Here is a 14,524-nt window from a genome sequence, read left to right on the forward strand (position 1 = left end):
TCTTGGAAGCTCTCTATCTAACTTTTACTTATATTTATATCTCATTATACACTCCTATCTGCAAGGAAATCTAGAAAATATGCTTTTATAGTCAGGAATGTTGCTGACCCCAGTAGTAGAGTGTGGCTGTTACTCAGGTAGAAGGGGATGGTGGATGATAGGCAACTAATAGCGTCCGCAGCAAGGTCTTAGTTTAGTTCCTTCCTTAGAGAGGGCTCCCCTGCCCACCTGATCCAAACCAGCACCTCGCACTGTAAACCTCCACTCCGACACATTGCTTCTTCATTTTCTCTACTAGTTTGCCTGGGCTCATTCACGTGGCTCTATGTGGCTGGGCTGGAGGGTCTGAGACGACCCCACTGATGTCTGGCAGTTGATGCTGTCCATCTATGGGGCCACCTCTGATGTCCTCCATGTGGCCTCTCAACCATGAGTAGGCAAGACTGGGCTTCTGCACAGCCTAATGGTCCCAAAGTTCTAAAAGGGCAAGAGAGAAAAAATAATAAAATAAAAATTAAAAAAAATTTAAAAAAATAAATAAATAAATAAAAGGGCAAGAGAAACTTCAGTGTCTCATAAAAGCCTCAAATACACAGAGCAGCACTTGTGCTACAAAGCAAGTCACAGATTCAAGAAGATGAACAGATAGACTCCACGTCTTGTTAGCAAGAGCAACAAAAGCACGTTTACAAAGGATCGTGGACCCAGAGTGACGGGACCTTCTGGGGGGTTATTAGGACATTGGTCTATCCCAAGGAGTTAATGTAACAGGATATGTATGGCTGGCATTTTTCATGTCCCCACTCCTGCTCTTGTCCCAGCCCGCTAATGCTTCTCTGCAGAGATCTCCGAGGCACACTCGGTGGCAGCAGGGAAGTCAGTGGGAACTGCACCCCAGCAGGACACGGCGGCATTGACAGAGCTCAGGAGCAGAGGGAGCTGCCTCCCCCAGTTTGGCTCAGGGCCTGAGCTCGGAGAAAAGGTCACCCGCTCCTGCTGGCAGGAGGTCGAGTCAAATAGCCGTTAAACCAAACAAACACCCTCTTCCACCACCGCCCACGCAGATGTGACCGAGTCTTTTCTTGAGAGAAAAAAGGCTTCTCTTTGTTGTTTGGTACTCTGACCCCTGCCGCATGGAAACTAAAAATAATACCCACTGGGAGGGTGCTGTGTGCTTATCCTATTGTCCTAACATTCACAGAAACTGTACCATGGCCACTGAGACAAGGGAGGGAAGAGAACTCCAGACAGGAGCAGAAGGGTCATAGGTCTTCAGAAATCAAAGCTTACATTCCTTCTATGAACTCATCCACCTATACCATCCCACCTGCCAATCATCCATCTACCCATCCTTCCATTTACTCTTTACCCATCCACCATCTACCCATCCACCCATCTACCCATCCATCCACCCACCCATCCATCCATCCACCCATCCATTCAACATTTGCTAAGAGCCTCCTATGTGCCCAGTACCATGGCAAGAATTCACTAGTGAACATGACTCATTAAGAATCTGCCCTGACAGAGATCACAGTCCACAGGGGGAGTTCAGACAATAACAAAGTAAACAAAGCAATAAACGTTAGAATTGCTTTTTGGGTAAGCACATTAGCTACTGCCTAGGGGCTGCAATTTGAGCACCTCTCCTGGGTCAGGCATTGCTATCAGCACATGATTATTTTCTAATTTAATTCCCATTACTACTTTATGAGGTTGTTACTATTAATATTTCCGTTTCACAGAACAGCAAGGGGAAACTAAGAACTGTGAGGTGACTTGCCCAAGGTCACAGCTGGCCAGTGACGGAGGTTAGATTGGAGCCCCAGCGTGTCCACTGGCCACGTCAGGGCATTGAGAGGAGAAATCATTGCAGCCAGGGTCTTCCGCCTCTATTTCTTCTGGGTCTTGTAGCCACATCAGGGCCATAGCACATGGGGTCTCCCACACAGTCACCCTCCTTGTACCTGATCCTGGTCTGATGACTCAAGTCTCTGGGGATGAGATAAACATTAACCCGGCTTGTCTCTGCCAGGCCCCATGACAGCCACATCTCCTGCAGGGCTTGTATCCTGCCTCCCAGGGAGCCACCAGCCACCAGCCACCAGCTTGGGCTCTCCATAGACATCAGCACATGGCTGGCAGCCACAGAGTCTCTAAAAAGGTCTTTGAGGACGTAAACACAGACGTCACCAGCAGACAAAGGGAAGGCTGGCCACCACAGGGGCTCCTTAAGAGCATCTGACAACAGTCGTGCTTCAAGTGTCCACACTGCCGCAGGTGTGCTGTGTGACCCTGGGCAAGGACTGCCTCTCTCTGGACCTCTGCTCCCCACGCTGCTGGGCTCTGTGCCGGTTCCTCTCATCCATCCAGATGTTTTTGAGAACTGACCGTGTACTAGGTTTCATGACAGGCCTTGGGGAGTGACTAAGTGTAGAGTTAGCTACAAGAGAAAAAGCACAAGGCGTCATGGGAATGCAGGGCAGGCCGGCCTGACCCAGATTAAAGGCCACGGAGGACTCCCTGGGAACGTGACATTTCAGCCGAGACTGAAGGGATGAACAGAAGACAACTAGGTAAAGCTGCAGAAATGGGAATTCCAGGCGGAGGAATCAGGATCTGCAAAGTTCCCGGTGTGGGAAAAGTCACGAACCTGGGAAGCTGCCTGGATGGCTGGATCCCAAGATGAGGTGGGGACGGTGCAGGAAAAGCACAGAGATGTCAGGGGGTCCGATTGTGCAGAGCCTTGGAGATGACATTGGGAGAGGGGGCCGTGAGCAGAGGGAGATGGAGGATGATAGAGTTTGTGGGGGGGGGGGGTCCACATATTCATGAAACAGGTTCTGTAGACCCACAGAGGAAGGTCAGGTGGAACACTGGGGCTTCAGAAACAATCTTATATAACTGCCAGGAGTGGGTTCTGTAACGAAGCATGGGTTGGTGGATAGGGAGACAGAGACTAACAGCTTTAAGTGGAGCTAGAAAATTCTCACTATGCGAGATCAGAGCTTAGAACTTGCATGAGCAACTGCATAATTCATTTACCCTCAACCATTGGTTTGAGCATCCTCTTGGCCCTGGACCAAACCTGCAGTTAGAGGTCTATCCATTGCAGGTAGCAGAGAAAAGAGACTGTATTGGCCTCTGTGTTTGAATAGCCAATGATCAGACCTTCAGGTGTAGCTTGGTCTAGGTGCTTGAATGATGTCACCAGCATCCAGTTTCTGTCTCTTCACTTCTCAGCTTTACTTCCTTGGGGTTGGTTCCATGTATAGATTCTTCCTCAAAAATGGAGTTGGCAGCTCTGCATTCCAATGTTCTCCATCTCTCCAGGAGCATCAGAAGAGTCCCAGGCTCTTCTCAGGACCTGAAGACATGCAATAAACTCTGATTGGCCCATGTCTAGACCAATCAGTGGGTAGTGAGGTGGGGTGGGCTGATTGGCTTAGCTTAGGTCATATGTTCTATTACTGCATCCAGGGGGTGGAGCCAGCTTCTTTTAAAGCCCAGAGAATGACTCCTTTATCCAGGAGGGGGCGGGTCCCACCATAGCAAAACTGAGGTGCTGTTGCCACATAAAATAAGGAGGCAGGTAATAAGCTGTAGAAGAACCACTGCGTTAATGGAGGGAACTGCCTTTCCCTGAAGATGAATGAGATCATCCTGGGGCCTTCCAGGAGTGGAAAAGAATTATTTCAAGATTGCTAAGATTTGAGGGGTGATATCATAGCCAAGGGTGAGGCTGAGGGTCATTCAGGAAGATTAAGAGAAGAGTCAGTCACCAGAAATGGAAGAGTTGGAGGAAGTGAGGGATCTCCTGGTATGTACTGCGTCCTGAGCATACAGGTATGGTACCCTTCCAGTCTGGGCATCTGCTTGCCTCCTCTCCCCTCCCTTCCCACAAGCCTCTGTGCTCTTGGGGTGACCACAGGTCCTGACCACCAAGTCTGTCCTGCCTGCACAGACTCAGCATGTATCTGTTGTCCCTGGGTATCCCTTTCATTCTCAAAGTGTCCTGGTTTGGATGAGAAATTAGGGTCAGCGTATACATCCCTCCATTCCCAAATCTCTGCCCACTTCCTTTCTCACAATAGCCCTGATGATATGGAGATTAAAACGTGAACTGCCCTCTCTGGGTAGCTCAGTTGGTTAGAATGCCATCCCAATACACCAAAGTTGCAGGTTCCATCCTGGGTCAGGGCACATACAAGAATCAACCAATGAATGCGTAAATAAGTGGAACAACTAATCATTGTTTCACTTTCTCTCTCTCTCTCTCCCTCCCCCTCTCTCTAAAGATTAAAAATTAAATTTTTTAAAATCCCTGAATTCAAAGTATATGCATTTGTTCCCCAAATGTCTTAGAATTCAGCAACCACAGGCCCCATATGTTCCTGGATATGTTTACACCCAGGCCTGGGCAGTGTCCTGCCCACAGAGACAGGTGGAATGATTCCTTTTTTAAGGAGCAAAAGAGATTCCACATCAAAACAGCTTCTGTCCCAAGGGTTTCCCTGTCTCCACCCCCTCTACATTCCTGTTCCCATTTGTCCCCACAATAAATCTCCTGTTTTAAGGTAATTGGCGTGGGTCTCTTTTTCCTGAAACAAAAAGAGATGTACCTAAAATAGGCCAGGGCCTGGGCCAGTGGCCAAATTTGGATGAAAAACTGGGTCAGGCAGGGGAGGGAGCCACAGGCTGGGATCCCTGATTTGGGCTAGACAGCTCCCAACGACAGGGCACCCCTTTATGCCAGGCGAGGACTTGTGTTTAACAACCATAATCTTATTTAATCCTTTTATTGCCCAGGGCAGTGGGTACTCTTATCTACAATTCACAGAGGAAGAAACTGAGGCTCAGAGAGTCAGGATTTGGGGCTCATATCCCAATCTTCTGACTCCAAAGTCTGTGCAGGGGGGTACCAATCAAAGCTGGGCAGACCACAGCTACAGGTCTAGTAGGCACTGTTGTTATGCCCATGTTACAGACAAGGCGACTGCCTCAGAGGGTAGAAATGACTGGCCATCCACAAGCCTCAGAACGAGGAGGCATCATCACTGATATGAAAGCCCAGGTCTATCCCAAAGTCTCCCAACTCGCCAATTCTTGGTCCTCATATGCAGGGTTTTAAGTGCGTACCTGGTACCTGGCACACAGTAGGGGTGCAATAAGTGTGAGTACCCTTCCTTCCCTTATATGGAGCCCTAAGGACCTTGCTCCAGGCAGCCCTTTTCAGTATTCCCCATCAGACTGTTGTCCACCCCAGCTACAAGGAGGGACCGAGTGGCAAGCTGCACCGAGCCAGGGCATTGGCATCAGTCCCCACACAGCCGTCCCTATCCTCGGCTGCATTTGCATTCCCTTTGAGAGCTGCCCAATTTGGGCAGCTTGAGCACAGATGTTTCTTAACGACCACAGTTTATCATGAGTATTTTTGGTCCCTTAATCTTGGTAAATTGTTGGGACTTTGTTGGTCCTTCAGGGAGCCAATAAAACATCTTCTATTCAAGACTTGGAAATGGCCGTAGTGAGTCCGCATCATCATCAGTTAGCTGCAACTGCGTACCGAATGGTCCCAGAACTTGGCAGCTTCCACAGAAACATCTGTTGTCTCACAGTTTCTGTGGGTCAGGAATTCAGGAGCACCTTCGCTGGGTGGTTCTAACTCGGGATCAGCAGGCTGCAGTCATCTGAAGGCTTGATCGAGGATAAAGGACCTGCTTCCAAAAAGGGTCCTTCCCACAGTAGCTGGCTGGAGTCCCCAGGGCCTCGGTACGTGGTTCTCTTCTGTAAGGCTGCTTGAGTGTCCTGACAACATGGCAGCTGGGTTCCCTAGAGGGATGATTCTCAAGAGAGCAAGGAGTCCCAGTTTCCTAGTCTTGGAAGCCACACTCCAGCACCTTCGTTCTATTCATTGGAAGGGAGTCAAGAAGCCCCGCCCATGCTCAAGGGTTTCACCCATTGAAGGAATATCAAAGAATGTGTGGATATATTTTTTACCAGTACAGACACTATTGTAGAATCCAACATTAGCCCCCCCCCCCCAGTTCTTTCTCCCTCCCCATATTCCCACTCTTACCAAGTGACCATGCAGCATCTCCTGTTAAAGGGATGGAGTATAGCTCCCCACCCTTTGATGTTGACCTTGGTCCTATGAGGTGCTTGAGTCAGTAGAATGAGGCAGGAATGACTGTGCTGGCTCTGAACCTATGCCCCAAGAGGCTTCGTGTGTTTCTGCTTGCCTTCTTGCACCCTAACACCTCTGGGAGAGGACCATGTCCGAGGCAGCCCACTGACCCCAGGAGAGGATGAGAGATACATCGAAGCAGAACAGAGCTGCCCAGCTGAGCCCAGCTTGGCCCAGCCAACACACATTAGACGGGTGGGTTAGATAAATACTTGTTCCGCGGCACCAAGATTTTGTGGTTGTTTCTTACACAGCATTATGGTAGCTATACCTAACTGATACAGGTATGCAGGCTTGGGAATCAGCCAGTCCTGAGTTCAAATGTCAGTTTTACCACTCCCCAGCTATGTGCCCTAGACAAATTGCTTCATTTTTCTGAGCCTCAGTGACCTTAGCTATAAAATGGGATGATAATAACACCTTCCTCCTGAAGTCTTTGTGTGATTAAGATCATGTCTATCAAGTGCTCAAAGAAGTATCTGGCACTGTGGTGATTATTATAAACAAAATGCTCTGAGCCTATTGTTCCAACACAGATGTGCAGCCACGGGTTGGATTTGACTCTCTAGCTCAAGCATCTGCTGTAGCTCCCTAGTTCCAAGTTCTCCAGTGTGATCTGAAGGCTTTCTTCCTGCTCCTCCCAGGCTCACTGGTCACACACCCTCTCTCTTGTACCAAATAGCCAGGACCAGTGCACAGCTTAGACCCAGAACTCCAGCCCCGAACATCTGAGAGCTGCCCTCCACTCCAGACCACCTCTCTGCACCGGCTCTGCTCCTGTGTGGCTGCAGGAGGGTCCTAAATAACCTGGGCCACAGAGTGGTTCATGGCACAGGTTCTAGAATCAACCACATTGGGCTCTTCATTCTGGCTTCCCCATTTACCAGCTGGGTGACTTTGGGAAGTAACTATACCTCTCTGTGCTTCCATTTCTTCCTTTGCAAAATGGGGCACACGAAGACACTTGGTTCATCAGGAAGTGTGGCGGACTTGATCCTATCAGACAAGTAAGGTCATATTTTTACACCTGGCACGTTTAAAGGATAATAATAGTAGTTTGCTAATATTACTACTTACAATAACAGTTCCTCCATCTGTAAAAGAAGGACTGGCTTTGTCCTGCAGGCCCATCGGGCACTGACATGGAAGCCGATGCTAAGGGCTCCCACGGGTGGGAGGTATATGGTAGAAAAACCCCTGTGGACAAGATTCAAGCCCCCCACTTCCACTCTGACACTCTCTTATCTGCTTTGCCTATTGGGGTTCCTTAAGCTAGATTATCCAGAAAACGATGTCATTGCCTTAAAAAAATTGTTTGGGGATTTCATTGCAAGGAGCTGACTCTGTGCTGAACAGTGGACACGGGACATCAGGGTGCTGTCACTCAGACCCCTAGTGACTTAGGGGCCAAGGCGAAGCCACTCTCTGGCTCCAGGCATGGCACGGCGCCCGCTCCGCTCTGCCACCCCCAGAACACCCACTCTAATGGCCCTCTCCTCCAGACCTCGCCATGCTCTGTTTCCTTTTGTATATTTTAAACCTGCTGCTTGGCTCCCAGCCGCAGTCTGGTAGAGAAAAACAACTTGGGGTGAAGACACAGTGCCAACCAAACCACCTCCATGAACTGAAAGCTCAGCTGCTGAACTCATCCCAGGGGCGAGGGGCGCCCTGTTGGGGGTGGGCTTTCTCCCTCCCCTTCCTTTCTGATCTTTTATTGAGAGCTTGTTTGGATTCTGTGGTTGCCACGATACGGGAGCACTGGTGGGTGTTTCTGAGAGGCATGTGGAGGAGTGTTTGTATCAGTTCCACACCACCGCAAGAGCTCAGCGGGTGGCCAAGCTTCAGGGCTCAGCAGGGAAGGGGTAGGAGGGTGGGGAGTGGGAGACAGGACTGTCTGCAGGAGGAAGTGAGAAAGTGGGCTGACCCCTGGAGATCTGCAAGTATGGCCTCAAGGACCCAACCCAAGGATGTTGCCTGGAGAAAGTCTATTCACTCCAACGTGCTGTGTGGTCTGCAGAAAGTTGCTCCACCTCTCTGAGCCTCAGTCTCCTTACCTGTCTAGGAAGATTATAGTATGTGCCCGAACAACTTCATGAGGGTGAGGAAACGGAGTGAAGCAAGAAAAATGCATCTTTGCTACAATACCCAGTTTTACAGATGAGGCAGGTAAGACCCGGATAAGTGAAGTGACTTGTCTAAAATCACATCTGGGGAGGTGCCGCTATTCAGTAACCCCATTCACACCTTTTCCAGTGCTCAATGTGAAACAGCATTACACTTATATCAAACACTTGCATTGCAAGGCTCTATTCTTACTGTTCCACCTACAATAACATAGGAATCCTTGCAACAACCCCATAAGGTGAGTCCCCGCTATTATCTCTGTTTTTATGAATGAGAAAAACCAGGTTCCTTCGGTACCTTGCTCATTTCCCAATCCACAAGTTACAGGGCCGATATTTGAACCCATTCAAGCCCCATTGCAGAGTTCTTGCCGTTGGCACTCAAGAAGAGGTTAGAGAAAGTATGGGGTGAGCATGGGGGGTGTCTATGGTTTATAACAACTCACAGAAGCAACCTAAACAACCTAGATTAACAGCTTGCATTATGTCCGTACAATGAACCACTCCACACCTTTAAGATGACTTATCTAAATCTACCACATTTTGCCACATGATAATTCTTGGAATCATAATGCTGAGAGAAAAGAACAAGTTACTGATGCATAGGGTATCATGTTTAGGAGAAGTGTAAAACAAAACTATATATTGTTTATGGATATTCACAAATGCAGTAAAAGTAAAACAAAATAATAACAAAGATACAAGTGGCACCTCAAGGCAGGGGAAGGCAAGGGAATGGCTTTGGGGTTGGGGTACCAGCACTGTCTCTGTAACACTTTATTTCTTATACAAGAAATGTCTGAAGCAAGAAATAAACTGTTAAAGGAAAAAACAACATGCTCAATATGGTGTCACTTGTGTCAAAAGCTCACGATACCAAACCTGGAATTTAATATCTGATCTATTTGCAGTTTCTACCTCTCCCAGGAACATAACCTTAATCAACCAGTCTGGAATTTTCTGGTCAGCACCAGTGAGGTAATCTGTCCCGTGGGCCTTCTCCAAACCCCTCCTCCCCCATGCTAGAAAGAAGAGGCAGTCGACATGATTTCTCTTCCTTCCAAAAAAATAGATGTCCCAGCCTCAAAATAACCTTTTCTTTTGTCCTTGCCCCACCCTTCTTCCTATAAAAAGTTTCCATTTTGCACAGCCCCTCGGAGCGACCTTCTCGCTGCTGGCTGGGAAAGTGCCAGATTTATGAATCACTTTTTTTTTTTTTTATGAATCACTTTTAAAGCCAACAGAATCTTCAAATTTACTCAGTTTAATTTTGTTTTGTAACAGAACAAATGTGCTTTGAAAATGGGAGTGAGGTCTTGGCTGGGTAACTCAGTTGATTAGCATGTTGTCCCATTTGCCAGAGTTGCGGGTTCAAGCCCCGGTCAGGGCACAGAAGAATCAACCAATGAATGCAGAAATAAGTGGGACAACAAATTGATGTTGTTGTTGTTGTTTTCTCTCTCTCTCTCTCTCTCTCTCTCTCTCTCCCCCTTCCTTTCTCTCTAAAATCAATAAATTAAAAAAAAAATTTTTTAATGTGAATGGAAAGGGGGCACTGTCATAAACCTGACAAGCTCAGAGGGGACACATGGCAGGCCTGACAAGCTCAGTGACCAAAAGTAACCACACAGAAATTCCTAACTGGGCAGGTTGTTACATCCCAGGCCTACAAATTCCTTAGCAAAGGTCTGTCCTTACCATAAGTGAGCCGCCACCCCTGCTCATGCCCTTCTAGGATATAACATACCTTTGGAACATCAGAATGATTTTCTTTCCTAAGTGCCACAAAGGCACAACCACAGGCACCAGAGCACAAGACCACAGAACCCCTCACTGTCATTGTGTCCCCCAATACTATCTCCCTGTGCTGTAAATGTTAGTTATCAACTATCCCGTCCCCACCAATGTTAAAGAACCGTGTCTCTCCATTCTTCCTCTTATCCACTCCTACAGATTCCCCCACTTCGCTCACTCCCGCCTCCTCATCTACCGCCGGTGGCTGTCATGCACGTCCGTCCGTTTTCTTTACTCTAATGTATAAAATAAGCTGCAAAACTGCATTCTCCAAAGAGCATTTTCAGAATGGCATCAGTTTGGCTCAAATAAACTCATCAAAACTTGCTGCCCAGGCAGTGGCGCAGTGGATAGAGCGTCAGACTGGGACGCCAAGGACCCAGGATCTAAACCCTGAGGTCGCGGGCTTGAGTGTGCGGGCTTATCCGGCTTGAGCACGGGGTCACTGGCTTGAACAAGGGGTCACTGGCTCTGATGTAGCCCCCCCCATCAAGGCACATATAAGAAAGCAATCAATGAACAACTAAGGAGACATAATGAAGAATTGATGCTTCTCATCTCTTCCTTCCTGCCTGTCTGTCCCTATCTGTCCCTCTCTCTCTGTCTCCATCAAAAAAAAAAAAAAAAAAAAAAGGAAAAGAAAAAAAAAAACTCACTAAAGGTTTAGACCAGGGGTCTCAAACTCGCGGCCCACGGGCCGCATGCGGCCCGCCGAACAATTTTGTGCGGCCCGCAGACTAATCCATGAAGTTCAAAATATTTTGGATAAAATTAAGTAAGCCTAGGGGCCTACTTGTATTTTTCATTTCTCTAGCATCTTGCTCTGCGGCCCATATGCTGAGTTGAGTTTGAGACCCCTGGTTTAGATGTTTCTTATGTCAACAAAAATATAAACAACTGAATCCTCTTGAGCACCATAGGTGTATGCAAGTCTCCCACAGGCCCCTTACAAGGAGTGGGTACACCAGAAAAGTCCCACCCCATCCCTTAGGATACCCACACTCCGCTAGTCACCCAGGTGAAGAAACTAGTTTTGGGTCTCCCTCCTTTCCCCCAGTTTCACGCGCTACCCAGAGGTGGTGTTCTCCAGTACCAGCTGGGCCGCACCACGTCACACGCCTTCCATGGCACCCCAGTGCCCTCAGGATCACACCCCAAGTTTTTTCTGTTGTCATATTTACGTTCCCACCGCAGGCTCTGCTACCTGGCCAGCCTTGCCTCTCGCCATCGTCTCCTCCACCCCGCAGGAGCCACAGGCTTGCAGAACTGCCTACACTTTCCCTCACCTGGTTGAGTTTTCCTCATCGCGCTCATTTTGTACACGTGACCCCCCCCCCCCTTGTTCCGGAAAGCCTTCCCCCACTCCCAGCCTTGCGCCTCTGGTGCCCGAAGCCACGCCCCTCACCACGGTGACAAGCCTCCTAGGGAACGTCGTCGGAAGGGCCAGCCGGCTCTGCCAGCTGCTTGGAGATGGGTGACCCCTCAGTCCCCCGTCACCATTTCCCGTAGTCATTGCTCTGTGTGTGCTTGTTAACAACTTGCCCAGCACATCAAGGGTAAAACTCAGATGTTTTCATTCAAAACCCAATTAATCTTTCCCAAATCGTGTAATAAAAGGACAAATAAAAGAAAGGACACCCCCTCTCGATTAGCCCACAGGTGTCCTTCTGGCGGAGAAGGGCTCCACCTGCCCACCCATCCTCATTCATTCCCCTCCCGCCAAGGCTTCAAGACCCAGAGACCACAGGCAGCAAGCAAATGCACCCCAAATTCCTTCCACTGTCTCCTGCATGAACAAATAAAAGCAAAAAGGTTGGGCTGCATGTGTGTGGGGGGAGGGGTGTACCCACACAAGGGTGTACAGAAAAAAAGTTCTTTGCTACTTGTGACTCCATATCCATTTTTAATAGAGTTGTTATATATATCAAATATAATATATATAAAATATATGCATATCAAATAAATATTTATGTGTGTGTGTTTTAGACACTCACATCTCACTGCTTGCCTCCAGGCCTCAGTTTCCCCATTTGTGAGATGACAGGCTGGGCCCCCTTCAGCCCTGTTTACCGGTATCTGAATCGGTAGAGTTGGAGGGGGTGGAGATCAACGCCCACCTTGTACAATTTATTCTAATTCTTCCCCTTCCCGTCTGCAATCCTGCCTGAAGTCTCACCATTTGCGACCCCATCCAGTATCCTCTTTAAAACTAGATTTACCCCAGTACGAGTATCCCTAATAACCTAGAGCAGTGGTTCTCGACCTGGGGTCATCTCGCACCCAGGAGATACTGTTTGGAGACGGGGTTGGTCGTCACAACTTGGGGGCGATGCTGCCATCTAGTGGAAAGAGGCCAGCGATGCAGCACAAATTCTCGTAATGCACAGGAGAGGCCCCCACGACGTGCACTAAGAAGCCGTGCCCTGGAGTGAAGGTGTTTATTAGATTAGATGCCTTTTTTTTTTTTTTCTTTTACATGCTCTAGACTGAGACAGCTGGAACACCCTGTTGGCCCCGAAAGAGGAGGGAGCATTGAAAGTTAAAAACAGAGGAGTTATGTTTGTTCCGTGGCAGCCAGGTGCCTGACGCTGGCCCCGTCACTTCGCAGGCCGGGTCCTGCTCAACAAGCCCCATGCACCCTGTTTTCAGATGAGAACATTGCGGCTCAGCTGGTTAAGGCACAGTCAGGGACAGTGAGGATTTACATCTCACCCTATGACCGGTTCCTGAGTCTGCGCTCTGGAAGGGAGACAGTGGTCTGGACACTTTCACAAGCTCACCTGTTCCTGCTCTGCCTCCCCTGCCCCCGCATCAGGCCTCAGGGAGTGGGAGTGGGTGGGGCTGGCGGGGACGTGACAATGCGGAGAGGGAGAACAAGGGACGTAGGAAGAGCAAAGGAAAAAAGTGCGGGGTGAAGACAGGTGCACATTAAGGAGAAATCAAAACACTAGAAGGAAGAGCAGAGGAAGGAGAGGAAGAGAATAGCACACTGGGAAGGGCACAGCGAGCTAGGAGGAAGAAGGTGGGAGGGAGGGAGCAAATTAGTGAATGGATGTGTGGAAGGTACTCCCATCCTTGTGCACCAAGCAAACTCCTATTCTTCCTACAAAACCCAGCTTAAAAGCCCCCGGAGCCTTCCTGGACTCCATCTCACAACCTCACAGGCTACCCTTAGCCTCTGTAACTTGAGTTCACTTATTGAGTCCCTGCTCTGTGTCTGGCACCACCCTACAGGTTTCACACACTCATTGCAACCCAGTGAGCGAGCACTGGTATCTCCCTCATTTCAGGGGAAACAGAGGCACAGAGAGGCTACTTTAAGTCATTTGAATGGTAGGATGAAGCTTTGCTAGTTGCTTCCAGTGCCAGTGGGTGAGAAAGTGATTTCCTCCTGCAGAGAATCATTGAGGGGTTGGTTGGTTGGTCCCCCCCACCCCCTAACAAGCTTTGGGAAGGAGAGCTGCGGAAAGAGATGGGACCCGGAAGGCTTGTCCTTGCTCTGTCAATGACCCAGACCATGCGGTCTGGACCCACTTCCTCTCTGAGCCTCCGTTTCCCTGAAGGAGAAAGGGCTCTGAGGCTGCTGTGAATGGCCGGGTTTGACTCCAGTAGAGGACTAGCAGCTCTGACCATCCCCTCCCCAACCATGCCACCCCACTCCCCACCTTCGGGGAGCCCTGAGGATAGCGATTTGCTGTCACCTGGTGGCTAGAATGAGAAATTGCTCCTTGAAGGAGGGGAAGGGCCGCGCATGTGGAGACCAGAGAGAAAGGGGAGCTGTGTGCCCTGAGAGGAGAGCGGGTAGGGGCCTTGTGTCTCAGGACCGTGTGCTTAGCCAACCCTCTGACGTTTCCCTGCCCTGAAGCAACCGCTGTACCTGGAACTCTGGAACATACCATGCTCAATTTTGCTTCCCCAACTTTGCACACTGTTCCCTTGCTAAGATTTTTTCCCCAAGATTTACCTGGAAAATGCTATCTCTTCTTACAACACTCCCACTTCTTTGGGAAGTCGACTAATACCCCAGGCAGTACCCCCTGCCTTCTCTTGGTGTCCCTGGCCCCTTCCTCATACCATACCCTAACAGTGTCCTTGGGCTGTCGTAACAAAGTGCCCCAGAGTGGCTTAAACAACTGAAATTTATTTTCCCACAATTCTGGAAAGGTTGGTGTTTTCTGGGGGGCATGAGGGACCATCTGCTCCATGGTTTCCTGGCCATCTCTGGTGTCCCATGGCCTCTGCAGCAAGCCCCGACCTCAGCCTGCCTCTTGGCCGGGTGTTCTCACTGCACGCGGGACTGTCTCCACATTGCCTCTTTTCGTAAGGACACCAGACAGTAGGATTGGGGGCCGGCCCCATTCCAGTAGGACCTCATCTATATGTACAATAACTAAAAACATCAGCAATGACCCTGGGGGGT

Source organism: Saccopteryx leptura, chromosome 2 (assembly GCF_036850995.1).
Source record: "Saccopteryx leptura isolate mSacLep1 chromosome 2, mSacLep1_pri_phased_curated, whole genome shotgun sequence".
Classification (NCBI taxonomy): Eukaryota; Metazoa; Chordata; class Mammalia; order Chiroptera; family Emballonuridae; genus Saccopteryx; species Saccopteryx leptura.